At 59.9% G+C, this 7,500-nt stretch overlaps 1 non-coding gene and 1 pseudogene across 1 annotated transcript; both read right to left on the minus strand.

The window, feature by feature from the left end:
• The window catches only part of LOC128309082 (uncharacterized), a 6,654-nt pseudogene extending 6,345 nt beyond the window's left edge, over positions 1-309 (minus strand).
• A 397-nt stretch (positions 310-706) lies between these two features.
• On the minus strand, positions 707-864 carry LOC128309103 (5.8S ribosomal RNA). The gene has a single exon (XR_008288801.1). It is a non-coding gene; the product is annotated as a 5.8S ribosomal RNA (ribosomal RNA).
• Between the last annotated feature and the right edge of the window lie 6,636 nt (positions 865-7,500).

Below are 7,500 nucleotides of genomic sequence, written 5' to 3' on the forward strand. Positions count from 1 at the left end.
CTATCAAGCAACACGACTCCATGGAGCCGACCGTCTACCACCTCACTTTTCGTGCCGTTCGACGGGCCTATCACCCTCTGTGGGATAATGGGCCACCTTCAAGTTGAACTTGAACTGTTTGCACCGTAAGTGGTAGATAACGGACCGGTCCAGTACACGGAATCGGACAGACGCGAGGTACGCGCCGTCCCTACGTGCTGAGCTTATCCCGTTTCGCTCGCAGCTACTCAGGGAATCCCTGTTGGTTTCTTGTCCTCCCCTTATTAATATGCTTAAATTCTGGGGGTTCTCACACATCACTTGAGGCCTACGTTGGATTTTTCCCGAATGGTAAATAGTAGCACGCACTTGTTCGCTTGTATCCAGCGGGTGGGCGTACCGCACGCGTTACACGACTCGGCCAGACGGCGGGTCCCGGCAACAGACGGCAAGCCAGGTGTTCAAGGGCTTCCGGTGCTCCCAGGTTGTCTTATAGCCGAAGTTCGAACCGTGCGACACGACACGCACCCACTGGGCCAACTGTACCGCCTTACCATTTCAGCGCCCAAGGTCCCCCGCGGAAGGGGTCCGAGCACGCCATGATGCACAGTGCGCCAAACGCGTGTGTTCAAGCCTGCGACACACTCCCGGGCGTGCTGCTCGCCCAGGCGTGCCGCTGGTACGCGGGCGTCCTGTAGTTATGGAATAGTGTGTAACAAGAATTGGTAGGCACTCAAGAATGTGTGCATCGGTCGGGTTTAAACGTCCGATGCGCCATATGCGTTCAACGTGTCGGTGTTCATGTGTCCTGCAGTTCACATTCTGACGCGCATTTAGCTGCGGTCTTCATCGATCCATGAGCCGAGTGATCCCCTGCCTAGGGTTTTGGTATGTTCAACTGTCTCCTATGTTTTCGTTATGCGCTAGGTGCATCTCTCACAACTTAAGTTCCCCGGACAGCGTAACCGTGCACCTCTCGGTTCCTTCGAAGCCGTCCAGGGTGGACAAGGATGACCATTGGTCTTCCTTCCCATTGATCGACGCGCGATGTGGGCGGCATCGGCGCGATCTTGCACAACTTTCGTTCTCTTGATTAGGTTCTCTCTCGCTCGAGGCCAGTGTTTAAATATGTTCTAGTGGGTCTTTACCTACGCCCATGTGTCACACACTTTACGCGTTCGATGGCTGCCATTGGGAGTGTGCGCACAGGTACGAAGGCCACTGGCCTACGGTCGCGCACGCTCAATATCGTAGTATAGACACACCTCTCTCGCGGGTCTAATTGGCGTGCGCGGCCCCCAAAAGGTAACATAGCAGTTTGTTCTGCTGATACCGTGTTTCTCTATCTCTCTAACCAACTCACACAACAACATATATGTATTGATCGGTAATGATCCTTCCGCAGGTTCACCTACGGAAACCTTGTTACGACTTTTACTTCCTCTAAATCATCAAGTTCGGTCAACTTCGGCCATGCCAGCTGCAGCTCACGAAGGAACCGCGGAAGGTGTGCCTCCAGAGACCTCACTAAATAATCCATCGGTAGTAGCGACGGGCGGTGTGTACAAAGGGCAGGGACGTAATCAGCGCTAGCTAATGACTAGCACTTACTAGAAATTCCAGGTTCATGGGGACCGTTGCAGTCCCCAATCCCAACTAAATGAGCATTTGGGTGATTTCCCGTTCCTCTCGGAATGGGGGCGCCAATTGGCGAGAACACGCTGCTGCTCACATTGTAGCACGCGTGCAGCCCAGAACATCTAAGGGCATCACGGACCTGTTATCGCTCATTCTCACCTTGCTAAACACAAGTTGTCCCGCTAAGCAGGGCAAACGTGGCCGACGACCGCCCGTGAAGGGGCCGCCGGCCTTGACGTCAGGTGCGCCCGGAGGTGCACTGCTGACAGCGTTCTAGTTAGCTTGTTTGAGTCGCGTTCGTTATCGGAATTAACCAGACAAATCATTCCACGAACTAAGAACGGCCATGCACCACTACCCTTAAATTTGAGAAAGAGCTCTCAATCTGTCTTACCTCGATAAGTTCGGACCTGGTAAATTTTCCCGTGTTGAGTCAAATTAAGCCGCAAGCTCCACTTCGTTTTTTTTTTTTTTTAACAAATGCAGGTTTTATTGTTCATAAACATTATGTTCTAACAAACAATAGCATAAACCCACGCTCTTGACGCACGACGTCGCCCGCCAGGGATTTGTCATGCGTCATTACGAACCCTTTCGGATGTCTCTTCCCTATTTCTTTATTAAATTGAATCGTATCTTAACCGCATATTAAAGGCGTACGCTTGCTTAGTCCGCGTGACTCACTCATTCTTTCCCCTCTCGGAGATCTCAAGAAGTCAACCCGACATCTATCGATCTGACCATTCCGCCTCGCTGGCGGCAGCCTCCTCCGCGGGTGTCCATCGTCGGCCTGCAGCCAAAGCACGACGGCGCCTTTCGTTTTCGCGTCTGTTCCGCCGAGACCTTATCAGGTCCGCCTCCGTAGGCGCGGTCCGACGGCGGCGCGTCGTCGAGGGTCCCTCAGCCTGGACCCGAGCTCGCCATGCGCGCTGCATGAATAGACGCCGCTCATGGCGAATTCTAACCGTTTCAGGGGAAGGTGGTCCCCCTCTGCTACGCCTAGGTATGGGAGGAGGAGCTAGGCCCGCTCGCTCCGCCTCTACTGCCGTCCGCAGTATCTCGTCATCTCGGGCGGCCAGTGCTGCTGCGACGTCCGCAGCCAGTCGCACTCGCGCCCGATCCTCCGCTCTGCCGCGAAGCCGTCGGTTGCGGGCAGATCGCTGACGCGCTGCTCGCGACTCGTTCACGCGCCGCGTGATGTCTTCGATGATGACGTCGTCCATCTCCTCACCGAAGAGTGCGGCCACACTTTCGAGGACCACTTCCTCGTCCTCGGCGAAAGCCGCTTCCGTTCGACCATTGGTGAGCGCTTCCTCATCGCGCCACAGCTGTTGAAGCACTGTGGTGATGGTCTTTGCTGCTTTCTGAATGCGGTCCCACCACTCCGCACTCTCCAGCAGCTTCTCTGCGATGTTGTTAAGCTGGACCGACTCGGGTGTCCCCCAGCCCAGCAGCTCACGTCGGATCTCCTCAAACACGGGGCACTCGAACAAGACGTGGGCCACCGACTCGACCGACCCCACGCACCGTGGACACTCCGGAGACGAAGCGAAGCCGCAGACGTGCAGGTACTCCCGGAAGAATCCGTGTCCGGAGAGCACCTGCGAAAGGTGGAAGTCCACCTTCCCGTGCTTTCGTCCCGTCCACCGGTGCAGGTCGGGAATCATCCCGTGCGCCCACGTCAAGTAGCGGCTGGCCGATGGTGTTGCCGCCGCACGGTCCCAGGCGTCCTGCCATTGCAGCATCGTGGCTGCTCGCTCCGCCGCTCGTACCTCCTTCCTGTTGGCGCCAGGCTCGACCAGCAGCCTGCTATGGCACCTTGCGTCCTCGTTGACGACCAGCCAGTACGGCACCAAACCAGCCATCACCACTGACACCTCGTAGGATACCGAGCGGAACGAACTCGATACCCCACGTGCCAGTGGCTTCTGGACCTGGGCCAGTCGTCTTCGGCACCACTGCATATCTGTCGCCTTAGCCCAGATGGGCGAGGCGTACCGGATCACCGACTCAGCGACTCCTGCCAGCAACCGCCGCTTGGCCACCTGGGGGCCGCTGTGGTTCCTCATCACCGAGGTAACCACCGCCACCGCACGGAGGGCCTTGTCCGCGGCCGCTTCCACGTGCGGTTTCCACGAGAGTTTCTCGTGGAGTTGTACCCCCAGGTAGCGTATCGATCGCTTTGACGTGCAGACCACTTCGCCGACGCGCACAGGAATTTCCAAACGTCCTCGAAAGGTGCCGTGCCTCGAGGCCACCCATCACCGGCGTCGCGATCGCAGCCTCCGCGACCGTCGCCGACTCCTCGGGTGTGCAGCCCTCGGCCAGGATGGCGATGTCATCGGCAAAGCCGACGATGGGTGGCCCCTTCAGGGAGCTGGATCCGCAGAAACGCCGTCGTACATAACGTTCCACAGAGTCGGCCAAGGATTGACCCCTGTGGAACGCCTGGCCGTCACCCGACGTGACACCGGGCCGTCGTGGGCTGTCGTACACCAGCTCCCTGTCGGTAAAAGTAGTCGCGGAGAAGGAGTTGCAGCTGCGCTGGAACCTCCTTCTCACGCAGGGCCATCGCTATCGCCTGCCAGCTGGCGGTGTTTAAAGGCTTTCTGACGTCCAACGCCACAACCAGCAGACAGCGCTTATCCCGGTTGTTAGTCCGTCCGTAGGACATCGCGCGCCTCGCCTGCTTCCACCACCAGCTGGATCGCCTGCAGGGTGCTCCGCTGCTTCCGGAAACCGAACTGGTTCTCGGCCAGCCGAGGTGCCTCCGGATCCTCCAGGTGCTCGTTGAGTCTGTCCAGGCGTAGTCCTCTCGAAGACCTTCGCCGGATTGTCGATCAAGCAGATCGGGCGGCAGGACGAGGCTTCGCCCGGCGGCTTACCCGGCTTAGGCAACAGCACCAGCTTCTGCCTTTTCCATTCGCGTGGTATTTCGCCGGTGTCCAAGCAGCGCTGGTAGGACACCCAGCGAATGGCTCCGGATACTTCCGGATGGCAGCCGTTACCGCAGCGTTCGGTACTCCATCGAGGCCAGGCGCCTTCCGCGGATGCAGCTCGCTCGCTATCGCCTGGGAGCTCCGCGCAGCTGATCGGACGGACCGGAGTGTCCCCTTCCGAAGGGCGTGACGTCCGGCCACTCGACCGGGGGATGCTCCGGAAACAGCTCCTCGACGATCCGCTGCAACACCGCTGGATCGCGTTCACGCGCCGTCCAGCTGCCCCGAAACCGAAGAAGCACTTGCCGGAACCACTGTCCCGTCTCATCTGCAGCCAGGGCCTGCAGCCACTCATCGAACTGGCGCTGCTTGCTGGCCTTAATTGCCACCCTTAAGGCAGCACGCGCCTCCTGATGTTCCTCTGAAGCCAGTTCGGCGGACGTCTCGTCGAGGGCCAATAACTGTCGCTCCCGAGCCAACCGGCAGCGCTCGGTCAGCTCCTCGATATCCGGAGTCCACCAATATGTGTTGCAGTTCCTCCTCTGCTGCCTGCGACTGCCCAATCCTCGCCATGGTTAGCGTCGCAGGCCTCCGTAAGCACCATCCCCAGGCTTGCCGCATCGGTCACCCGATCGGCAAAACGGGTCGCCTCAAGTGCCAGCTCGAAAGTACGGGGGTCGCCTCAAGTGCCAGCTCGAAAGTACGGGGGCAAAACTGGCGAGTTCGCCAGCGAGTACCCGCCTCCCGTACTTCGACACCTTCCTGCTGATGAATGCCCCGTCCGGGCCGCTGACCTGTACGATGCTGTTGCCCGACCGCAAACCGAATATAGCGGTGGTCGCTATAGGAGTAGCGGTCTATCGTCCGCCAGGAGCTGATGTCCTCCGCTGCTCCATCCGATCGGCAGAGCGTTGGACTCGCGAAGGCGACGTCCACTCTGCTGGGCCGAGCCACACCGTTCCCCAGGAATGTCGGCTCCGTGCCGCGGTTGAGGACCTCCAATCCTAGGCTGGTAACCGTCTGAAGGAGCGCCTCACCCTTAAGGTTGGCCCGCTCGCTCCCCCAGGCCCCATGCCACGCGTTGAAGTCACCAGCTATCAGCACGCAAGGGTGGCCTCGCGCAAGTACCTCCAGCCGGTCCATCTGCTGCTCGAACTCCGGGAGGCCGATCGATGGCGGAATATAGCAGCAGATGACAACGATGCCCGCCACCTCGGCAGCTACGATGCCCGGATGCTGCACGCTCCTCACCCGCTGTATGGGAAACCGTTGGCCACTGGTGACGATCGCGGCCTTCAGTGCGTCGTCGGATGCCCAGTTCCCATTGTTGGCCGGCACAGCATAGAGCTCCGTGATGAGCATCACGTCTGCTCCCTCCTCCCTCATCCGCTGGAGCGCAAGATCCTGAGCGCTCCTGCTCTTACCGATATTTATCTGGAGCACTTCTATCATCATCGTGTGGCTGCAGCTTTGCACGAAGCTGCGGCAATCGAGTGCGGGCCGCCACACTTCAAACAGCGAGCCTCGCCAGTGCAGCTCGCTGCCTTGTGGCCTTCCGCGCCACACCGGATACACGCTTTGCTGCGGTCCTCTCCCGAGCACTGCCCGGCGAAGTGGCCGCGCTCCAAACATCGGAAGCACCGCTTCTCCTCCAGCGACGCTTTCGGGACCTCCCACACCCAACAGGAGGTGTGTCCTAGGAGCAGGCGCTTCCCAGCCAGATGCTCCGCATCCGACCGGGGCAGACGAACGCGAGCACGCTTCGTGCCGTCTCGCCGCTCCCACATGTCGAAGGTGGCCTCGGAATGCTCCTTGCCGAGAGCCGTCAACACCGCCCGACGCAGCTGGTCCTCGCTCGCCAAGGAGTCGATGTTTGTTATGAGCACCATCGACATCTCCGTACGCACGGACGCCGCACCCTTGTCTCCGATGGCTTGCCGGATACGCTGGCACAGCTCGGCGCTGTCGGCATCACGGCTCAGCGGCAGCCGCAAGGTGTCTTTCGGCGTTCGCTTGCCGACGCCGATCTTCTCCTGCATGCCGTCGAGATGCGAGCTCGTACGAATCGCCCTATACATGTCGAGGTAGCTGACGCCCTCCGCTGGCATCACCTCGATGGTGTCGGGCCGCTTCCGCGACTTCTTCACTGCAGCTGGCATCGTGCGTGGCTGCTGCTTACTCTGCTTTCGCAGCAACTGGCCCTGCAAATGCCACTGTTGTTGTTGTTGCTGGGGCTGCCCAGCCGAACGCTGTCCGCTCTGATGTTGCTGCGGACGTTGCTGCTGTTGCCGCTGCGGCTGCTGCCGTTGCGGGAGCTGCGGCCACTGCTGCTGATGCTGCTGAGCCGGCTGCTGGCGTGCCGACTTACGGCGCACCACCTCGGCCCAGGAGCCGCCTTCCTGGTCCGGAGACGGCACCACCGTAGCCGTCACCGCACCCTCTCGCTGTTGTGCCAGCTGCTGCTGCTGCTGCTGTTGCTGCTGCGACTGCGCAACAACCAGTTGCGTAAGGAGCCCAGAGACCATCTCCCGCTCCTTACGGTTCTCCTCTCGCAGATGGAGCACCTCCTGGCGATGGCACTCCTGCATCGCCGCGAGGTCTTTCCGGTATTGCTCAGCTTGCTCCGTCAGCTGAACACGGAGGAGGGATAGCTCGTCCTCCAGACGCTCGATGAGCCTCTCCATCGTGGCTCCTTTCGCAGCCGTGGCCGTGCCAACGCCACTCGTGCGAGCAACACCGCTCGTGGCTGCGGTCTGCCCTTCCGGCACTCTGCTGAGCATCACTACCGGTTTCGAGCCCACCGGTGCTCGGCTATCGGTCGATCCCGACCGTGATCGTAAATTCCGACTGGCGGACATCATCGCCAGAAGGAAGGAAGAGTCCGCGCTTTAAACTGGTTTTACTCCCCCTCGAGGAGGGACGCCAGCAGCGGACTGCCACGAGG

This window comes from Anopheles moucheti, assembly GCF_943734755.1.
Source record: "Anopheles moucheti chromosome X unlocalized genomic scaffold, idAnoMoucSN_F20_07 X_unloc_9, whole genome shotgun sequence".
NCBI lineage: Eukaryota > Metazoa > Arthropoda > Insecta > Diptera > Culicidae > Anopheles > Anopheles moucheti.